A 23,778-nucleotide genomic window follows, 5' to 3' on the forward strand; every position below is an offset into this window, starting at 1 on the left:
CAACTATAATAGCAAAGCTCGCGAATCAAGATCGTGCCAAATGAAAAACACAAGAGAGAGAGATCAAACACATAGCTACTGGTACATACCCACAGCCCCGAGGGTGAACTACTCCCTCCTCGTCATGGAGATCGCATGGATGATGAAGATGGCCACCGGTAAGGGTTCCCCCCGTCCGACAAGGTGCCGGAACAGGTTTCCGATTGACTTTTGGTGGCTACAGAGGCTTGCGGTGACGGAACTCCCGATCTATTCTCGTCTTCAAAGTTTTTAGGGTACGTGGGTATATATGGATGAAAGAAGTACGTCGGTGGACCTCCGAGCTGTCCACGAGGCAGGGGGGCACCCTAGGGGGGGTGGGCGCGCCCCCCACCCTCGTGCACACCCGGTACTCCGTGGGCTTCTTCTGGTCCAAAAATAAGTTCTGTGAAGTTTCAGATCAATTAGACTCCGTTTGATATTCCTTTTCTTCGAAACACTAAAATAGGCAAAAAAAACAGCAATTCTGAGCTGGGCCTTTGGTTAATAGGTTAGTCCCCAAAATAATATAAAAGTGGATAATAAAGCCCAAAATTGTCCAAAACAGCAAATAATATAGCATGGAGTAATCAAAAATTATAGATACATTGGAGACGTATCAGGCACATCCAAAACTAAAATTATACATAAATGCCTGAATTCCAATGCCTAGTGCCTCAGTTTAGTAAACACTAAGGGTACATAGTAAAGATTTGACACAACCAGAACTGAAATCATTTACTCTATCAAGCAACAATGATGCAGCACACAAGAAAAGAGAGATGCACAACGGAGCTGCATCTTATATGACACAATATGGATACTGCAAGCTCACCAAAGAACTTGTGGTCGCCACTGTACACAGCCGCCATAACGCTGGTCACCTCGTTGATCTTGTCCTTAAAGTTCTCTAACTCCAAGTTGTTCCACTGCAGCTCGGTGTTTTATATGTACATGCATCAGGGCATACATAAAATATTCAAGTCAATATTCTTAGCTAACTGTGATGTAATGAAAATCTAAACCTACCAATAAAAGAAATAGGTATTCTTAGTCCGTTATGCTATTTTGTAGAAAACCCCCTGGCGTTTCTGACATTAAACCCGTAGTAAATATCAAATGTTTTTAAAAATACTCATATCTTTTAAACCGTAACTCCAAATTTAACATTTTATATATGGAATTTGATCAGAAAAATATGTAGAATCTGAATATGATGTTATCTTACCTGTTAACAATTTAAAAAAACTATCTAGGCTGCAATGTTAATCAACAATGCATTATTCGTCTTTTTTTCATACCGGTAGTGATTCAGATTGGGGATGAACACCCCAGCAAAATCAGGATTAGTCATAAAATTCAATATAAATTTGCTAGAGACACCCAATAAATAAGGACATGCATGACAAGAAATAAAAGAAGGACCCAATAAAAATGGAATGTCCGCTATAAAACAAATAAAAGAGAAAATGCGGAGGAGATCCGATATAGATGAGATGTTGCGCTATTCTCCTATATAAGAAGAAAAAAGAGAGGACATGCATGAAAAAAATAATAAAAGACAAGTTTGATAAGATATAAATAGCAATGAAACAGGGACCAATACCTATAACATGTACGGAAAGAAATAGTGATAAAATAGGGGCGCAAGTACTTGCGTCAATAGGAGACCACAAAAAAATATTCTTTTCCAGACAAAAAACATCTCTTCTTATGATTAAAAAATCCTATATATTTTTAACAACTTTTGTAACAACTTTTCATGTATTTAAGAAATAGTTACAAATTCTCAGATTATAGAACATTTTTTGTAAATTAAGAGCGTGTGGTATTTTTTTCTCCCGTTGCAACGCACGGGCCTTTTTGCTAGTAATTAATTAAGGACTTGGGGTAAAAATTGATTTTAGACATCAAAATTTGCAGCGCTCATTTCAACCATGTTCAAATAAACTTGAGGTAAATTAGCAGTAATGATATTAGTTACAAGCTAGGTGTGTAACTGCTGTCAACACCACCACCACCAGAGACACGCAAGATAAGGATCAACACCAACATGATCTTGATAATAGCCACCCATATCACCAGAGCATCATAGGATCACATATATAAAGCAAGTACACATGGGCAGCTACTGACAGACCTTAGAACCGCATGAATTTATCACCAGAGAGCTCCAGTAGGAGTTGATGCTTGGTTACAGCATCTAGCAGCAACTAGTAGAGCCCCACATCCAACCCAAATCATGGCCAAGGCCATGCAGGAGCTACATCAGAGAAGAAGGAACAGGGAGGAGCTCACCAGAGGGAGGTTGTAGCCGTAGCAGAGGCTCAGCCACACCACGGCTGCTGTGGATGGTGACTCCAGGACAGCAGAGTAACAACAACGATTCAGACTTGTTCCTCCATGAGCATGAGCTGCTGCGGATGGAGCTCATCCTCCTCCTAGGCTTGTTGGCCCCATCCTGCTCGTCCCCAATTGATGTGCCGTCCCTGTGGTTGTGGAATAGGAGCGCATCAGGAAACCAAGGAAGAGAAGATCAAATCATTTTTATATACACCCATCTAAATACACCCCACTAAATACACCCATCTAAATACGTCCTGTGGTTATGTTTATAATCAGATCAGACATTGAATGAAACAAAAATACACTCCACTGATGAAGCCGCAATAATTGTCTTGGATGTATCCATCACAGCAATAAACAAGCACCATATTTCGCCAAATCTCTATTCTATAAATAATTTTCTCTGGACGAACTATTCAAACCACCCATCTACACAATACCGCATCTGTCGTCACTCAAGTCAATAATACTCGTTGACAGGTCCACCATCCAGCAAAAGGATAAGATACAGAATTGGTGCATCATTTCAGGCAGTGCAAGCAAACTAAACAAAACAGCTTAAACCCTAGATATGTCTTATGTCCGGTTGGGGGAAAGCAGAAATGGAAGAAGTACTAGATTCAAATTGCACATTCAGTCAAGTTCAGTCAATACATGTATGACACAGCCATGCATGACACAAACAAAATATATAGTTCATCTCCTGATCCACATTACAATCGAAAGCAAAGTACTAGTAAATAAAATAGTACATACTCTGGTGACCACCAAGCTAGCTGATTACCAGTTTACCACACTGACTATGACAGGTACAGAAACGAAAGGGAACTAGTAAATAAGATAGGAACGGAAGGGTACGGTGTTGATTTTGATCACCAGGAGAAGAGAAGACCTGAATCAAGGCAAACTCATTGACTGGAGATGAGGAAGCTAGCTATGCATGTATGCAGTGTGAATCGACTAGCCTTAAACCACAGAGAAGAGTAGGCATGTTAATTAATAAGAGTCCTAAAAGGCTAAAATAGAGATGGCCGTCAGAATAAATCCTTTCCTTGTTTCGAGAGAAAAGAAATGAAAAGAAAAGGGTGAAGTGAAAGCATCTGCAAAAGAAAATTGGCATGCATACAGTGGCGTCTGCATCAATCAAGATTATTAAAGCTTGCAGCAGAGTGAGTACGCATGAAGGTTTAGCGCTAACACTGCCCAGCCGACCGTCAATCTCTCTGCAGAAACAAAAGAAGAGCTACATCAGCAGCAGCATGCAGCATATTTCAGGTTGATTGGAACCAAAGCAAAGCAACGTGAGAAGCAGGCAACATATAACAGGCTGGACGAAAGCAACATATGGATGAATGAAATGGAGTGTTGTGTATATCAAGATGTAATCAAAGCTGAACCCAAATGAGATGATTCTGGTTAGCCATCGATCTCCTTTACACTTCTTATAAGTGGGATATGGGAACAAACCACAAGGCTACCTACGTCCGGCCTTTGTTCAGGTAAACGAACAGGGGTTTAATCTTCAGTGCAAAACTAACTGCTAACTATATACATACCGGTGAGCAAGCAACTGAACTATCTCAATCTGCAGCAGTGACGAAAAGTACAAGTGAACTTTAGCACTGAATTCTGGCCAGTACAGCAGTAATTTTGCACAAGCATGTATGAACTGAACAGACAAAGATTATAACTAAACCTTTGCCAATACAGCACTTTTTTACAAAGATATATGAAGTAAACTGAACACAGATAGATCCTAACTGAACTCTTGATAGTACAGCAACATGATAAGTTCTGAAGAAGAATAGTATAGATGATGCTCTCTATTTCTTCACCATTGCACATCAAGAACATGGAATGGAGCTTACACTTGCGGATGCGGGCGGCCGGGTAACCGCACAAGGAGCAGGTGCTCTTCTGGAGGTGGAAGCTGCGACGGCCATAGCGGATGCAGAGCGTGTGGGAGAGAGGGACTCTCTGGGAGGGAGGGGAGGATCTTGGTGCAGCGGCGGGGACCTGCTGGATTCGGTCGACGAGGTCGCAAGATCCGAGGCGGAGCTTCTGCTGGTGGCGTCCATGGCCTTGGCCGGAGCTCCTATTCATTCCCTGTGAGATAGAGAGGCCGCAAGGTGACGGAGAGGGAAGGGAAATGCAGAGGAGGAGGAGGAGGGGATGGGGACAAGACGAACCTCACCAAGGATGTTGGGGAAGAGAAGGTGGAGACGCGTGCTGGGGGGTGGGTCGCGTGAGGAGCACCAAATCCGGACGGTGGAGACGGTGCAGCGGCCAGAGGAGCTGCTCGATCCAGATGGGCGACTGCGTCCCGGATCTCACGGGAGGAGGGGCTATGTGCCGCCCTGATCCCGAATCCGGCGGCCTCTAGCCTCGCTGTCGCCATCGCCGCAGGCTGCTCTGGCTGGCGCCATGGGTGGTGGCTGGGTCTGGATCGGGGAGAGGGAGGTGGAGGTGGCGGCGGCAGGGAGGAGCGGAGCTCTAGGGTTCGGGCAAGAGGGAGAGAGGCTGGATGAATGGATCGATGGACGGATGCTTTCTGCGGTGGTGGGCTGTATCAATTGATCCATGGATGGATGTTTGTCACGTCACTGATCCACGCCACAACAGATTCCACCAATCATAATTCATCTTGCGTAGTTTTGTTTTTTCTTCTGTTTTTTTATATTTTGTACCCTCTTATTCTGGGTAAACATTCAACATATTACCGCTTATAGTTTTTTCAAATGACCCAATATTTTGCACAAGTGTGTATCTTGGGACAACAAACAATGTTGATTTGAGGGGTTTTCATTTTCTTTGCACGAAAATCATTTTTCAATTTTTTGAGTGCCAATAACCGGGGTTTTTGTGAAGGACCTACCATATATTTGCTGCAAAATTGGACCAAATCATTTTTCTAAAATACTAGGTCATTTTTAATGCAAAATTGATCAAATGGTTGGGTGTCAAAAGATTCAAGCCACCTCTCGTGAAAAAGACAAATTTCAGCCGATTCAGTAGGAAGCGGGTCAAATTTGAACTGCAGCTGACTCATAGTTTGCTCATAATTTTTCCCAAAAATCATTTCTAGGTACAAAAGTATCTATTTCATTAGAGAAACACAAAAAGTTTTCCAAGATTCAACCACTAGCTAGGAACGGTCATGCCCGCCGTTTTCACCGCATTTTGAAACAGGCATGAAAAATTCAAAACAAATCAAAAAATTGGAAAACCTTCGCATTGTGTTGTTATATGTGGCCAAGTTGCGAGGAAAAATAATAAACTTATACTACGATAATTATTTTTAAAAAGTCACTACTAGGAAAAGGCCTACTAATGGCGCACCGGTTTTGCCTACTAATGACGCATTAGTGGTGCGCCATTAGTATCACGCCACTAGTATTTTTTACTAATGGCCCACCACTGGTGCGCCATTAGTATCTGGTATACTAATGGCGCACCATGCAGTGCGCTATTAGTTTTGCCCACAGTGCGCCACTAGTGTTTCCTATACTAATGGCGCATCACATGGTAGTGCGTCATTAGTAACAATTTTTTAATTTTTTTTGTTTTTTCTTAATCTTAGGTCACTATTTCACATATGAGATATCCAACACATATATATACAACAAGCATCCATATAACAATCATAGCCAACACACAAGTTCCATCATATATACATACGTAGCCAACACATAGTTCCATCGTTACATATTACAAAAGTTTCACATTGTTCATCCAACACCGGTATCCATCAATTCATAAAAGTTTCACATTGATACAAAATAAAAACACAAATGGAAAAGAAGCACTCCATCCATGCAAGCTTCCGTGAATTAAATCAAATCTGCAAAATGATAAACAAGAAGTTAGAAGAAGAAGAAGAAGAAGAAGACTAGAAGAATACTAGAAGAAGAAGAACACTAGAAGAAGAATAAGAAAATTTTTGGAGCCAACTTAGGTAAAATGAAGCTAACCTATGTCATTTTGGAAAAGAAGAAGAATAAGAAGAAGACTATAAGCTTATTATGTAAACTTGATCATTTTGTGCTAACATAAGTTATTTTGGAGCTAACCTATAGGAAACTAAGCATATAAGTCCACCATACAATTTTTATTAAAGGAAAAGACTTAAGTTAACTTTAGTTAAAGTTTCAGTTAAAGTTTAAATTAAAGTTTCAGTTAAAGTTTCACTCAATGGCCACTCCTCACCAGTCAGTCATACATATCACCACTACTCTGTCACTTTCTATAGAAGCCAATAGCTGGAAACTCCAAAAATAAATATGTAAGGTGCTTCGATAGATGGAGATGCTAGCAAGGTTGGTGAGAGAGAGAGAGAAGAGATGATCTTGAACTCCCAAGTCCAATCCATACCTACTCATTCACCAAATCCCAGGGCATGAGTTGAGAGAATTGGACTTGCAACCTACCATAAAGCTCATCATCATCAACGCAACGATACTATCTGGTTGTTGCCACCAACCTAGCTAAGCTAGAACCCTTCGAACAAAATCTCTAAACTTGCCGCTGAACCACAACAAAAAGCGCTCTCAACTCAAACTGCAACAAAAATAAAACCACTACTACTATACTTGCCCCATTGATTTTGATTTCGATTTCTAGTATTTTATTGGGTTGGGGACAAGTTTTGTAAGTTTGGACCTTCCATTCCTAGGTAGGGTAGCAATAGCAGCAGCAGCTTACTTAGTTTTGACTACCCGAAGATCAATCTCTAGGCCTGTAGTTGTATGTAGGCTCTAGAATTCAATTCAGATAACTACACTTTACACCTATCTATCATCATTTTCATTTCATTCTCATTTCTTTTCACCTATATATGTATGCTATCCTCTCCACAAACCTAGATAGCCCATTTCTTACTCTAGATAGGGTACCCAATTCACAGCAGCTTAACTGATTGATTGTAACTATCCACTTGCTTGTATCATGGGCTAGGGTTACAGTACCTGGGGAGGAATCAGCAACGGAGAAGAGAGGGGTGCTGCTGGTCGCCGGCCTGCCGCTCGTCCCTGACCTCCTTCGCGCTACATCTCGGAGAGGAAAAATCAGATCAGGGTGAGGGGAACCAGAGCAGGGAGAGAGGGCATCCAACGCCGCTGCCGTCAGCCACCCATGGGGAGCCCCGAGAGAGAGGGGGCAGAGCAGCCCCAAGGGGAAGGGGGCGAGGGAGAGGAGAGGGGCAGCACCTTGACGCGCCGCCGACCGAGGCTCCAAGTCTCCGGCGGCTCCGAGGGTTAGGGAGGGAGGCGAGGGAGGCGACGCTCGCGGGGGAGGCGGGGCTTGGGGGGGAGGCGACGCTCGATGGGGAGGAAGGGGAGAGGGAGGCGGCGGGGGCGCATAGGCGGCTGCGGCGGACGGAGGCGGCGGACGGCGGGGGCGCGTGGGCGGCGGGGGCGGCGGGGGTGGGGGCGCGTGGGCGGCGGACGGCGGGGGCTCGATCGAGTGGGAAACCTGGTACTAAGAAAAAAATAGTAACCTTGGTACTAATGGCGCACCGTATGCAAATGCGCCATTAGAAGTTTTTCAAAAAAATAAAAAAGTATATATTCTAATGGTGCACCGTGGCACAGTGCGCCATTACTAGTTTAAACTAGTAATGGCGCACTGTGTCACGGTGCGCCATTAGTAGTTTTGCAAAAAAATAAAAAAAATAAACAACAGTAGTGGCGCACCATGTCCCTGGTGCGCCATTAGTGTCTTCCACACTAATGCGCACCTGAACATGGTGCGCCATTAGTGTCCATCCCATCTATAGCCCTTTTCCTAGTAGTGAGTGTTCTCAGAAACGAGCTATCATGCGTGAAGATTCATGGCTTTCAAGCCAAATGATCAATCTTATGGCCATATTCATGGCATAGTTTGTTCAAATGATCTCATATTGTGCACAAGGGTGCATATTTTAATGGCAAACAATGTTGCCTAAGGAAGTTTTCATTTTCTTTGGACGAAAAAACAATTTTCCATTTTTCGAGAGCCCAAAAGGAGGTTTTTTTCTGAAGGACCTCCAAAATAATTGTTGCAAAATTGGACCAAATAATTTTTCTAAAATACTAGGCCATATTTAATGCACAATTGACAAAATGGTTGGGTGTAAAAAGTTTTGATCCACCTCTTGTGAAAAAGACAAATTTCCGTTGATTCAGCTGGAAGCGGGTCAAATTTGAACTGTAGCTGCCTTGTAGTTTGCTATTTATTTTTTCCAAAAATCATTTCTAGTTACATGAGTACCTATTTAATCAGAGAAACACCAAAAAAATTCCAAGATTCAACCACTAGCTAGGAACGGTCATTCCCGTCGTTTTGACCGCATTTTGAAACGGGCATAAAAAATTAAAAAATAATCAAAAAATTGGGAAACCTTCGCATTGTGTCATTATATGTGGCCAAGTTCCCAGAAAAAATAACAAACTTGTAATACGGCAATTATTTGAGAAAAGCTTTCTCAGAAACGAGCTATCACGTGTGGAGACCAATGGCTTTCAAGCCAAATGATCAATCTTATGGCCACATTCATGGCATAGTTTGTTCAAATGATCTCATATTGTGCACAAGGGTGCATATTGGAATGACAAACAATGTTACCTAAGGAAGTTTTCATTTTTTTAGACGAAAAAACCATTTTCCATCTTTCGAATGCCCCAAAGGAGGTTTTTTTTGTGAAGGATCTCCCAAATAAATGTTGCAAAATTGGACCAAATCAATTTTATAAAATACTAGGACATATTTAATTCACAACTGACAAAATGATTGGGTGTAAAAAGTTTTGATCCACCTCTCGTGAAAAAGACAAATTTCCGCCTATTCAGTTGGAAGCGGGTCAAATTTGAACTACAGCTGCCTCATAGTTTGCTATTTATTTTTTCCAAAAAGCATTTCTAGTTACATAAGTACCTGTTTAATCATAAATACATGGTTTGGTGGTGATACGTCGAGGTTTGGGCGGTGGCCGAGGGCCCCAACTCTAGAGCACGTAAACTCGCATGCCCGTCACGTGTTCACCGCGTGACCGTGGCGTTTCTATGTGTTCTGGGCGGCCTTGGCATATCTAGTGGGTTGGGCACTCGCCAGGTAGGTGCTAGGAAGAAAATTACAACATAAGATTCTCACGAGGAGACCGATCGATGCTCACACATGAATTAGCAGCCAAGTGTTTGATTAGCGGTACGGAAATGTACATGGTTAATGGGCGTGAGTTTTGGCTGAGGATGATCAGTTACTAAGAAGACCGTCTTCACAAATTTTCAGCTCAAAAGGAGGAGCCTAGGTGGTACTTGCTTTGCAAAGTACCACACTGAACATAAATACGAATGTTGAAACTGGGCTCAAAATAATGAATGGATTGAGCTGGCATTTGGTGGAGGATGGTTATTTGGGCATAGGAAAGCACCGTAGAAAATGGATACTATTTGGACATGCCAAAGTGGTACCTCCTTCACAAAGTGTTGTTCTGAACAGAATAGGAAAATGAATATTGTTGAATTATTTTTGAACTAGGCAAGGAAGGTTTTTTACCTATTTGACGAAGATATGACCCAAAGAATTTATGAGATTTTTTGGGAATTTTGGGAATGACAGATATATAGGTTGCTTCACAACCTGGGGCAAAAACCGCCACATGGACATGACACATAGGCAAAACTGATGAGGTGGCGCCTAGTAATAGCAACCCACCACAATTTACAAGGTTATGACCATCTATATTGGTCGTGATCAGCTAGAAATAAGGCAGCGGACCAGTGCTATCTGCTTTATGACCATTTCGTGTAAGGAAATTATGACCTTTCTGACCAAAATGGTCATTATAGTTTAGCGTTTGGAGCCCCCCGAACAGCTTTTGACCAATTGGGTTGAAATGGTCTTAGATCTATGACCAATTCTTCCAGGGTCACTGACAGAAGGTCACTAGTTGACATATTTCTTGTAGTGCCTCTATGCGGTATTTCCATGTGGTCCTAAGAAAATTTGTATGTGCGAACTCTAATTTTCAAAATAAACTTCTCTTTTGTGTGCCCGTACCACTCATGAAGCGGCGAGGGGTGGCCTATATTTTCCATGCTAAGTAGGTTATTCTCAAGATGAGTGTTTATTCACTTGCCATTGCACGAGATTGTGGCGGTAATAGGGATGCCCAGTCCCAAAATGCAAAAAGTACTACAAATAAATTCCTTGGTATGTGTTGGTATGGAAGGCACCCGTGGATATGGCTAGCCATGGATTGTAAAAGAATGGTAGAAAGGAAATAAACTTTAATTTTATGTTTGGGAACCACCTATGATTTATTTAGCATGGAAGATATTAATTGGGAACTCTTAGTCGTTTTCGTTGACGAGAAAAGCATGCTACCCAAAATAATTTTATCTATCAATTTAAGCTTTGAGCTCTGGCACCTCTACAAATCCCTACTTCCCTCTGCGAAGTGCCTATCTATTTACTTTTATGCAATTTTTATTTTTGTCGAGTCTCATCTTCTCTTATAAAGCACAAGCTACGAAACACTATTATCACACTTGAGCATTGGATGTGTTGCATGAATGGATTGATGATGGATCATAATGGGCTAGGGATATCTTTCTTTAGTGTTGATATTTTGAAAGATATGGTTGCTTGTTGATATTGCTTGAGTATTAAAGTCTTCATGTCAAATTATAGACTATTTCTTTGAATCGTATAAAATTCCAAATGTACGTGCTACAAAGAGAAGAATATGATGAACATGTTAGGCAGCATTCCACATCAAAATTCTATTTTTATCATTTACCTACTTGAGGACGAGCAGGAATTAAACTTGGGGATGTTGATATGCCTTCAAAGTATCAACAATTTTTTTATTGTCCCATGTTGTTGTATTATCATTCTTGGATGTTTTACAATCATTTTCTAGCACTTTTATATCACTTTTTTGTGACTAACCTATTGACATAGTGCCAAGTGCCAGTTGCTGTTTTCTGCTTGTTTTTTTACTTCATAGGTTATCAATATCAAATAGAGTCCAGATGCAACAAAACTTTTTGGAGAATTTTTTGGACCACAACACATCCAAAGGGCCAAAGAAGTGCATGAGGGGAGGTCTATGCGGCCCACGAGACACCAGGGCGCGCCAGAAGGCCCAGGCGCGCCCAGGTGGCTCGTGTGGCCCACGGGTGTCCTTTCCACCGCCTCACAGCTCTATAAATACTCAGATATTCCAAAAACCCTAGAGGAGTCAGAGAAAAATTGTTCCAGCCACCGCAAGTTCCAGAACCACAAGATCCAATCTATAGCCCTTTTTTGGCACTCCGCCGGAGAGGAACACGGTCACCAGGGGGGTTCATCACCTCCATTGGTGCCTCTCCGATGATGCGTGAGTAGTTTACCACAGACCTACGGGTCCGTAGGCAGTAGCTAGATGGCCTCTTCTCTATTTTTGATCTTCAATACAATGTTCTCTTCGGAGATCTAAGTGATGTAATTCTTTTGCGGTGTGTTTGTTGGGATCCGATGAATTGTGAGTTTATGATCAGAGCTATTTGCAATTATATCCATACATGATTATTATAGCCTCATATTTCTACTTCGATATTTCGGTTTTGTTTGGCCAAATTTATTGATTTATCTTGAAATGGGAAGAGGGGCTTTGTTATGGGTTCGATATTGCGGTGCTCAATCTTAGTGACAGAAGTGACCTGACACACATCTAAAGTTGCCATTAAGGATAAAACTATGGGCTCTATTCCTACATGAATAGATCTTGCCTACATCATGTCATCGTTCTTAAGGCGTTACTCCGTTTGTTTATGGAAATTAATACACTAGATGCATGCTGGATAGCGTTTGATGTGTGGAGTAATAGTAGTAGATGCAGGCAGGAGTCGGTCTACAAATCTTGGACGTGATGTCTATATACATGATCCCTATCTTGGATATCATCATAACTATTCGCTTTTTTATCAATTGCCCAACAGTAATTTGTTTACCCACCGTGTGCTATTTTCTCGAGAGAAGCCGCTAGTGAAAGCTATGGCTGCCAGGCCTATTTCTCACCATATACTTGCAGATCTATATTTCTATTTGTGTTTTCTCTTATTTTCAGATCTATATTATCAAAAACCCAAAAATACCTTGCTGCATTTTATTTGCATTTATTTCATTTCCATCTATCAATCTATCTTTTTGTCATACGACCTTACTAGAAGAGGGTTGCGAGGATTTGTTGTTTGTGTGCAGGTGCCGCTTACATAATTTGCTTGGTTCTCCTACTAGGTTGATACCTTGGTTTCATAACGGAGGGAATTACTTACCGCCGTTGTGCTCCATCATCCCCTCCTCTTCGGGGAATTTACTGACGCGGTTCACAAGTAGAAATCCCCTATACTTGTGGGTCATCAAGGCTATTTTCTGGTGCCATTGCCGGGGAGTGAAGCACTTTTGCTGACTGGAATTTGGTAAGGAAAAATTTATATTACGTACTAAAATTTACTGTTGCTACTACAGAAAAAAATTCTTTGTGGAGTTTGTTCGGGGTATGTTCACCTCGACTGGAAGCGAGTTGCTCCTCAACCTACTTCACCTACTGAAAATATTTATTGTGAGATCCCTTCGGGTATTATAGAGAAACTGCTAGCTAATCTTATGCAGGATATTGAACACTACATCCTGATATGCACCTAATCTATGTGGATGAAGTTTGTGGATTATTTAAGCTTGCAAGTTTGCCCGAGGATAAAGCTAAGAAGAAGGTTTTACCATTATCTTTGGAGGGGGAAGCATTGACATGGTATAGGCTATGTGATGATACTGGAGCTTGGGATTAGAATCAGTTGAAATTGGAATTTCATTGAAAGTTTTATCCTATGCATCTAGTTCATCGTGATTGGAATTATATATATAATATCTGGCCTCGTGAAGGAGAAAGCATTGCTCAAGCTTGGGGGAGGCTTAAGTATATGATGTATACATGCCGCAATCATGAGCTCTCAAAATAAATTATCTTACATAATTTTTATGCTCGGCTTTCTCATGAAAATCAAACCATGCTCGATTCTTATTCGATTGACTCCTTTATGAAGAAAACTATTGAATTCAGGTGGGACCTTCTTGAAAGGATTAAACACAACTCTGAAGATTGGGAACTCGACAAAGGTAATGAGTCAGGTATAACACTTAAGTTCAATTGTCTTAAGTCTTTTATGGATACCGATGCTTTCCGCAAGTTTAGTACTAAATATGAACTTGACTATGAGATAGTAGCCGCTTTTTGTGAATCATTTGCTACTCATGTTGATCTCCCCAAGGAGAAATGGTTTACATATCATCCACTTTTAAAGAAAGGATTGAAGAGCCTGTTATAGTTAAATATGAAACTATCATTGACAATGCTGATCCAGTTGTGCCTACTACTTATATTGAAAAACCACATGTTCCCTTTAGGATAAAGGAACATGCTAAGGTTTCAACTATGGTTAACAAAAGTAATATTAGAGAACCTAGACCCTCTGAACAAATTAAAGTAGAACCTAGTATTTCTATGCTTAACAATGTCTTGGTTGATAATATTGAGGGGCAATGTTATTTACTTTTGTGATGAAGCTGCCAGAATTGCCAAACCATATACTAAAGATAAGAATAAGACCATTGTTAGCATGCTTGTTGTCTTAGTTAAAATAGGAGATCATTGTTATCATGGTTTATGAGATTTGGGTGCTAGTCTTAGTGCTATGCTTTTACTTCATACCAAGAAATTATGAATGATATTGCATCTTCTGAAATAGAAGATATTGATGTTACTATTAAACTTGCAAACAGAGATAGCATTAATTGCACCACTAGAGATTGTTAGAGATGTTGAAGTCTTGTGTGGAAAAATAAAATACCGTGCTGATTTTCTATTTCTTGGTTCTCCACAAGATGATTTTTTCCCATTATATTTGGTAGACCCTTCTTGAACACTGTTAATGCTAAGATAGACTGCAACAAAGAAACTGTCGGTGTTAACTTTGGTGATGTGTCTCATGAGTTTAATTTGTCTAAGTTTCATAAGCAACCTCATGACAAAGAATTGCCTGGTAAAGATGAAATAATTGTTCTTGCTCCTATTGCAGTACCACCTACCGATCCGCTAGAACAATAGTTGCTAGACCATGGAAATAATATGCACTTGAATGAAAGAAAAGAAATATATAAGATGTTCTTTGATCAACCACCTATTATCAAACAAAATTTGCCTGTTGAAACTCTAGGAGGTCCTCCCCCACCTAAAGGTGACACCGTGTTTGAATAAACAATTGCCTGGTACATTGAAATATGCTTATCTTGATGAAAAGAAAATATATCATGTTATTATCGGTGCTAACCTTTCTGAGCATGAAGAAAGGAGATTATTAAAAGCTCTGAGGAAGCATCGTTCTGCTATTGGATATACTCTTGATGATCTTAAGGGAATCAGTCCCACTCTCTGTCGGCACAAGATTAATATGGAGCCAGATGCTAAACTAGTTGTTGATGATCAACGACGATTAAATCCTAAGATGAAGGAGTGGTAAGAACTGAAATATGAAAGCTTCTAGAAGCATGTATAATTTATCCCATAGCTGATAGTAGATGGGTAAGTCCCGTTCATTATGACCCTAAGAAAGGAGGCATTATAGTTGTTCCTAATGATAAAAATGAACTTATTCCACAATGAGTTCTGACTGGCTATATAATGATGATTCATTTTAGAAAATATAACAAAGCTATAAGAAAAGATCATTACCCCTTGCCTTTTATTACTCACATGTTAGAAATATTATCTAAGAACACACACTTTTTCTTCCTTGATGGATATTCAGGTTTCTTTCAAATACCTTTATCTCAACCTGATCAAGAGAAAACAACCTTTACTTGTCCTTTTGGAACTTATGGTTATAGACGTATGCCTTTTGGTTTATGCAATGCACCTGCTAACTTTCAAAGATGTATGACTGTTATATTCTCAGATTTTTGTGAAAAGACTGTTGAGGTTTTCATGGATGATTTTTTCGTTCACAGATCTTCTTTTGATGATTTCTTAAGCAACCTTGATCGAGTTTTGCAGAGATGTAAACAAACTAATCTTGTCTTGAATTGGGAGAAGTGCTACTTTATGGTGAATGAAGCTATTGTCTTGGGACATAAAAATTCTGAATGTGTTATTGAGGTGGATAAAGCTAAAGTTGATGCAATTGAGAAAATGCCATGTCCTAAAGATATTAAAGGTATAAGAAGTTTCCTTGGTCATGTTGGTTTCTATAGGAGGTTTGTCAAAGACTTCTCTAAAATGTCTAGGACTCTTACTAATCTCTTGGAAAAAGATGTTCATTTTGTTTTTGATGATGATTGTGTGGAAGCCTTTGAAACACTTAAGAAAGCCTTGACATCTACACCTATTGTTCAACCACCTGATTGGAACTTGCCTATTGAAATTATGTGTGATGCTAGTGATTATGCTGTTGGTGTTGTTCTAGGACAAAGTGTTGATAAGAAATTGAATGTCATCCACTATGCTAATAACACTTTAGACAGTGCTCAAAGAAATTTTGCTACTACTGACAAAGAATTTCAAGCAGTTGCTTGTAATAAATTTAGATCTTACATAGTCGATTATAAAGTAATTGTTCACACTGATCATGCTGCTATTAAATATCTTATGGAAAAGAAAGATGCTGAACCTAGACCCATTAGATGGGTTCTTCTGCTACAAGAGTTTGACTTGCATATTACTGATAGAAAGGGAGCTGAGAACCTCGTAACTGATAATTTCTCTAGGTTAGAAAATATCCTTGATGACCCAGTAACTATTGATAATAGTTTTCCTGATGAACAACTAGCTGTGATAAATGCTTCTCGCAATACTCCTTGGTATGCAGACTATGCTAATTACATTGTTGCTAAATTTATACCACCTAGTTTCACATACCAACTAAAGAAAAATGTTTTCTTTGATTTGAGACATTACTTCTGGGATGACCCACACCTTTATAAAGAAGGAGTAGATGGTATTACCAGACATTGTATACCTGAGCATGAATAGGAACAAATCCTACAAAAGTGTCACTCCAAGATATTACAATCTGGTTTTTATTGGCCTACTCTTTCCAAACATGCTCGTAAGTTTGTCTTATCTTGTGATGAATTTCCAAAATTGGTTATATTGGTAGACGTCAGGAAATGCCTATGAATTATTCACTTGTTATTGAACCATTTGATGTTTGGGGATTTGATTATATGTGACCTTTTCCTTCCTCTAATGGGTATACACATATTTTAGTTCATGTTGATTATGTCACTAAGTGGGTAGAAGCTATTCCAACTAGTAGTGTTGATCACAACACTTCTATTAAAATGCTTAGTGAAGTTATTTTCTCGAGGTTTGGAATTCCTAGATATTTAATGACTGATGGTGGTTCACACTTTATTCATGGTGCATTCTGTAAAATACTAGCTAAATATGATGTTCACCATAGAATTGCATCTCCCTATGTCGGTAATATGACTTATACTTTTTTTGTTGTTTTCTTACATGGTTGGCAAACCACCTTACCACATTATAGTTACACTATTATTTTCTCCTTTATCAGATGGCCCTTGCGCGGGTTTCCCGCCCAGCACGCATCCGACGGGCATGGCGGTCTAGGGCATTGACTGGCACCGAGAGGGGGTAGGCTATGGTGAATACAGGCTTCTTCATGTTACGCCAGGTCATCGTGAGATGCCATGCCAAGTCTAAGCCCGTTATGTCTCAGGATCGCACACTGATACGCCCATCTTGCATCATGCTTTTATATCGTTATTTATTGCATTATGGGCTGTTACTACACATTATGTCACAATACTATGCCTATTCTCTCTTATTTTACAAGGTTTACACGAAGAGGGAGAATGCCGGCAGCTGGAATTCTGGGCTGGAAAAGGAGCAAATATTACGGATCTATTATGCACAACTCCAAAAGTCCTGAAACTTCACGGGAGCACTTTTTGGAATTAATAAAAAATACTGGTGAAAGAATCAACTAGAGGGGCCCATACCCTGTCCACGAGTGTGGGGGGCGCGCCCTACCCCCTAGGTGCGCCCCCTGTGTCGTGGGCCCCCTGGCAGGCGTCCGGTGCCCATCTTTTGCTATATGAAGTCTTTCGCCCTGGAAAAAAATCAAAAGGAAGCTTTTGGAACGAAGCGCCGCCTTCTCGAGGCGGAACCTGGGCGGAACCAATCTAGGGCTCCGGCGAAGCTGTTCTGCCGGGGAAACATCCCTCCAGGAGGGGGAAATCATCACCATCGATCCTCTCATCGGGAGGGGGTCAATCTCCATCAACATCTTCACCAGCACCATCTCATCTCAAACCCTAGTTCATCTCTTGTATCCAATGTTTGTCTCAAAACCTCAGATTGGTACCTTTAGGTTGCTAGTAGTGTTGATTACTCCTTGTAGTTGATGCTAGTGGGTTTATTTGGTGGAAGCTCACATGTTCAGATCCTTTATGCCTATTAATACCCCTCTGATTATGAACATGAATATGATTTGTGAGTAGTTACGTTCGTTCCTGAGGACATGGGAGAAGTCTTTCTATTAGTAGTCATGTAAATTTGGTATTCGTTCGATATTTTGTTGAGATGTATGTTGTCTTTCCTCTAGTGGTGTTATGTGAACGTCGACTACATGACACTTCACCATTATTTGGGCCTAGGGGAAGGCATTGGGAAGTGATAAGTAGATGATGGGTTGCTAGAGTGACAGAAGCTTAAACCGTAGTTTATGTGTTGCTTTGTAAGGGGTTGTTTTGGATCCATATGTTTCATGCTATGGTTAGGTTTACCTTAATACTTCTTTTGTAGTTGCAGATGCTTGCAATAAGGGTTAATTGTAAGTGGGATGCTTGCCAAGGAAGGGCAGTACCCAAGCACCGGTCCACCCGCATATCAAATTATCAAAGTAATGAACGCGAATCATATGAGCGTGATGAAAACTAGCTTGACGATAATTCCCATGTGTCCTCGGGAGCGTTTTCCTTTATATAAGAGTTTGTCCAGGCTTGTCCTTTGCTACAAAAATGATTGGGCCACCTTGCTGCACCTTGTTTACTTTTGTTACTTGTTACCCTTTACGAATTACCTTATCACAAAACTATCTGTTACAGATAATTTCAGTGCTTGCAGAGAATACCTTACAGAAAACCGCTTGTCATTTCCTTCTCCTCCTCGTTGGGTTCGACACTCTTACTTATCGAAAGGACTATGATAGATCCCCTATACTTGTGGGTCATCAAGACTCTTTTCTGGCGATGTTGCCGGGGAGTGAAGCGCCTTTGGTAAGTGGAATTTGGTAAGGAAAAATTTATATAGTGTGCTGAAATTTACTGTCACTTGTTACTATGGAAAGTAATCCATTGAGGGGCTTGTTCGGGGTATCTTCATCCCGACCAGTAGCGCAAAGAGTTGCTCCTCAACCTACTGAACCTATTGAAAATGTTTACTTTGAAATTCCTTTGGGTATGATAGAGAAACTGCTAGCTAATCCTTTTAAAGGTGATGGAACATTACATCCTGATTTACACCTAACCTATGTGGATGAAGTTTGTGGATTATTTAAGCTTGCATGTATGCCCGAGGATGTTATCAAGAAGAAGGTCTTCCCTTTATCTTTGAAGGGAAAGGCATTGACATGGTTTAGGCTATGTGATGATATGGGATCATGGAACTAATGCCGATCGAAATTGGAATTTCATCAGAAGTTTTATCCTATGCATCTTGTTCATCGTGATCGTAATTATATATATATAATTTTTGGCCTCGGGATGGAGAAAGCATCGCTCAATCTTGGGGGAGGCTTAAGTCAATGTTATATTCATGCCCTAATCATGAGCTCTCAAAAGAAATTATTATTCAAAAAATTTATGCTCGACTTTCTCTCAATAATCGCTCCATGCTCGATACTTCTTGTACTGGCTCTTTTATGATGAAGACTATTGAATTCAAATGGGATTTATTGGAAAGAATTAAACGCAAATCTAAAGATTGGGATCTCGACGAAGGTAAGGAGTCAGGTATAACACCTAAGTTTGATTGTGTTAAATCTCTTATGGATACCGATGTTTTCCTTGAATTTAGCACTAAATATGGACTTGAATCTCAGATAGTAGCTTCATTCTGTGAATCCTTTTCTACTCATGTTGATCTCCCCAAGGAGAAGTGGTTTAAATATAATCCTCCCATTGAAGTAAAAGTAGTTGCACCTATTAAAGTTGAAGAAAAGACTATCACTTAATGTTAATCCTATTGTTCCTACTGCTTATATTGAGAAACCACCTTTCCCTGTTAGAACAAAGGATCATGCTAAAGCTTCAACTTTGGTTCGTAAGAGTAATACTAGAACACCTACACCCCCTGAGCAAATTAAAGTTGAACCCAGTATTGCTATGGTTAAAGATCTCTTGGCCGATAATATTAATGGGCATGTTATTCACTTCTGTGATGAAGCTGCTAGAATTGCTAGACCTGATACTAAAAATAAACACAGACCTATTGTAGGCATGCCTGTTATTTCTGTTAAAATAGGAGATCATTGTTATCACGGCTTGTCTAAAATGGGGGCTAGTGCAAGTGCAATACCTCATTCCTTATACAAAGAAATTATGCATGATATTGCACCCGCTGAGATAGGAGAAATTGATGTTACAATTAAACTTGCAAATAGAGACACTATTTCACCAGTTAGGATTGTTAGAGATGTTGAAGTCTTGTGTGGGAAAGTTAAATATCCTGCTGATTTTCTTGTTCTTGATTCCCCACAAGATGACTTTTGTCCCATTATATTTGGTAGACCCTTCTTGAATACTGTTAATGCTAAGATAGATTGCAAAAAGGATGTTGGTACTATTAGATTGGGGGTTATGTCTCATGAGTTTAATTTTGCTAAATTTCATAGACAACCCCATGATAAAGAATTTCCTAGTAAAGATGAAACTATTGGTCTTGCTTCTATTGTCGTGCCTCCTAATGATCCTTTAGAACAATATTTGCTAGACCATGAAAATGATAAGTTTATGAATGAAAGAAGGGAAATAGATGAAGTATTCTTTAAACAGGGGCCTATTTTGAAACACAACTTGCCTGTTGAAATTCTAGGGGATCCTCCTCCACCCAAGGTTGATCCTGTGTTTGAGCTTAAACCATTACCTGATACTCTTAAATACACTTATCTTGATGAGAAAAAGATATATCCTGTTATTATTAGTGCTAACCTTTCAGAGCAGGAAGAAAAGAAATTATTGAAAACTCTGAAGAAGCACCATGCTGCTATTGGATATACTCTTGATGATCTTAAGGGCATTAGTCCCACTTTATGCCAGCACAAAATAAAATTGGAGAAAGACGCTAAACCGGTTGTTGATCACCAACGAAGGTTAAATCCTAAGATGAAAGAAGTGGTAAGAAAATAAATATTAAAGCTTCTGGAGGCAGGTATAATTTATCCCGTTGCTGATAGTCAGTGGGTAAGTCCTGTGCATTGTGTCCCTAAGAAGGGAGGTATTACTGTTGTTCCAAATGATAAAGATGAATTGATACCACAAAGAATTGTTACAGGTTATAGAATGGTAATTGATTTCTGCAAATTAAATAAAGCTACTAAAAAGGATCATTACCCTTTACCTTTTATTGATCAAATGCTAGAAAGATTATCCCAACATACACATTTTTGCTTTCCAGATGGTTATTCTCGTTTCTCTCAAATACCTGTGTCCAAAGAGGATCAAGAAAAGACCACTTTGTTGGGGAACGTAGTAATTTCAAAAAAATTCCTACACACACGCAAGATCACGGTGATGCATAGCAACAAGAGGGGAGAGTGTTGTCCACGTACCCTCATAGACCGTAAGCGGCAGCGTTATGACAACACAGTTGATGTAGTCGTACATCTTCACGATCGACCGATCCTAGTACCGAACGTACGGCACCTCCGCGATCTGCACACGTTCAGGTCGGTGACGTCCCACAAACTCACGATCCAGTAGAGCTTCGAGGGGGAGCTTTGTCAGCACGACGGCGTGATGACGATGATGATGAAACTACCGGCGCAGGGCTTCGCCTAAGCACTGCTACGATATGACCGAGGTGGATTATGGTGGAGGGGGGCACCGCACACAGCTAAGAGATCATTGATGAACTTGTGTGTCTATGGGGTGCCCCCCTCCCCCGTATATAAAGGAGTTGAGGAGGGGGAGGAGGCCGGCCTCCTAGGCGCTCCCCAAGGGGAGTCCTACTCCCACTGGGAGTAGGATTCCCCCCTTCCCTAGTTGGATTAGGAGAGAAGGAAGGGGGAGGAAGGAGGAAGGAAAGGGGGGGGGGGCGGTGATGTCTACTACACAACCTTCTTCTTGTAGATGTTGTTGGGCCTGCAAGTGCATAGGTTTGTAGGACAGTAGCAAATTTCCCTCAAGTGGATGACCTAAGGTTTATCAATCCGTGGGAGGCGGAGGATGAAGATGGTCTCTCTCAAACAACCCTGCAACCAAATAACAAAGAGTCTCTTGTGTCCCCAACACACCCAATACAATGGTAAATTGTATAGGTGCACTAGTTCGACGAAGAGATGGTGATACAACTGCAATATGGATGGTAGATATAGGTTTTTGTAATCTGAAATAATAAAAACAGCAAGGTAACTAAGGATAAAAGTGAGCGTAAACGGTATTGCAATGATAGAAAACAAGGCCCAGGGTTCATACTTTCACTAGTGCAAGTTCTCTCAACAATAATAACATAGATATATCATATAACAAGCCCTCAACATGCAACAAAGAGTCACTCCGAAGCCACTAATAGCGGAGAACAAACATAGAGATTATGGTAGGGTACGAAACCACCTCAAAGTTATTCTTTCGGATCAATCTATAAAAGAGTTCGTACTAAAATAACACCTTAAGACACAAATCCACCAAAACCCTAATGTCACCTAGATACTCCAATGTAACCTCAAGTATCCGTGGGCATGATTATACGATATGCATCACACAATCTCAGATTCATCCAACCAACATAAAAGTACTTCAAAGAGTGCCCCAAAGTTTCTACCGGAGAATCACGGCGAAAATGTGTGCCAACCCCTATGCATAGGTTCCCAATGTCACGAAACCCGCAAGTTGATCACCAAAACATACATCAAGTGGATGAATAGAATAACCCATTGTCACCATGGTTATGCCACGCAAGACATACATCAAGTGTTCTCAAATCTTTAAAGACTCAATCCGATAAGATAACTTCAAAGGGGAAACTCAATTCATCACAAGAGAATAGAGGGGGAGAAACGTCATAAGATCCAACTACAATAGCAAAGCTCGGGATACATCAAGATCGTGCCATAGAGGGAAAATGAGAGAGAACACGAGAGAGAGAGATCAAGAACATAGCTACTGGTACATACCCTCAGCCCCGAGGGTGAACTACTCCCTCCTCGTCATGGAGAGCGTCGGGATGATGAAGATGGCCACTGGTGAGGGTTCCCCCCTTCCGGCAGGGTGCCGGAACAGGGTCCTGATTGGTTTTTGGTGGCTACAGAGGCTTGCGGCGGCGGAACTCCCGATCTATCTTCTGTTCTGGAAGTGTTTCGATACGTAGGTATATATGGGTGCAAGGGGTACGTCGGTGGAGCTTCGGGGGCCCCACGAGGCAGGGGGGCGCGCCCTAGGGGGTCGGCGCGCCCCCCACACTCGTGGCCAGCTCCCGTATCTTCTGACGTAGAGTCCAAGTCTATCCGGTGGGTTTCCTTCCAAAAATAGCTTCTCCAGTTGATTTCGTTCCGTTTTGACTCCGTTTGATATTCCTTTTCCTCGAAATACTGAAATAGGCATAAAACAGCAAATCTGGGCTGGGCCTCCAGTTAATAGGTTAGTCCCAAAAATAATATAAAAGTGGATAATAAAGCCCAATATTGCCCAAAACAGTAGATAATATAGCATGGAGCAATCAAAAATTATAGATACGTTGGATACATATCAAGCATCCCCAAGCTTAATTCCTGCTCGTCCTCGAGTAGATAAATGATCAAAAAATTTTGATGTGGAATGCTACTTGGCATAATTTCAATGTAATTATTCTTACTTGTGACATGGATATTCAGATCCGAAAGATTCAAGACAAAAGTTCATATTGACATAAAAATAATAATACTTCAAGCATACTAATCAAAGTAATCATGTCTTCTCAAAATAGCATGGCAAAAGAAAGTTCATCCCTACAAAATCATATAGTTAGGCTATGCTTCATTTTCGTCACACAAAGATGTTCCCAACTTCTATACCCCCGATGACAAGCCAATCAATTGTTTCATACTTAAATAATCTCAAACTTTTTGAACCTTCACGCAATACATGAGCGTGAGCCATGGATATAACACTATGGGTGGA

At 40.7% G+C, this 23,778-nt stretch overlaps 1 long non-coding RNA gene across 4 annotated transcripts; it reads right to left on the bottom strand.

Annotated features, from left to right (window-relative positions):
• Window positions 1–364: 364 nt before the first annotated feature.
• On the bottom strand, window positions 365–4,922 carry LOC123088260 (uncharacterized). 4 transcript variants are annotated; one of them, XR_006441804.1, is made up of 5 exons: window positions 4,554–4,922; window positions 4,233–4,470; window positions 2,317–3,587; window positions 854–947; window positions 365–424 (listed from the first exon to the last, which is right to left on the bottom strand). It is a non-coding gene; the product is annotated as an uncharacterized lncRNA (long non-coding RNA). The 4 variants fall into 4 exon arrangements; XR_006441805.1 differs by having other exon boundaries at window positions 386–478; XR_006441806.1 differs by lacking the exon at window positions 365–424 and having other exon boundaries at window positions 574–947; window positions 2,317–2,507; window positions 3,223–3,587.
• Window positions 4,923–23,778: the final 18,856 nt, after the last annotated feature.

This window comes from Triticum aestivum, chromosome 4A (genome assembly GCF_018294505.1).
Source record: "Triticum aestivum cultivar Chinese Spring chromosome 4A, IWGSC CS RefSeq v2.1, whole genome shotgun sequence".
NCBI classification, from domain to species: domain Eukaryota; kingdom Viridiplantae; phylum Streptophyta; class Magnoliopsida; order Poales; family Poaceae; genus Triticum; species Triticum aestivum.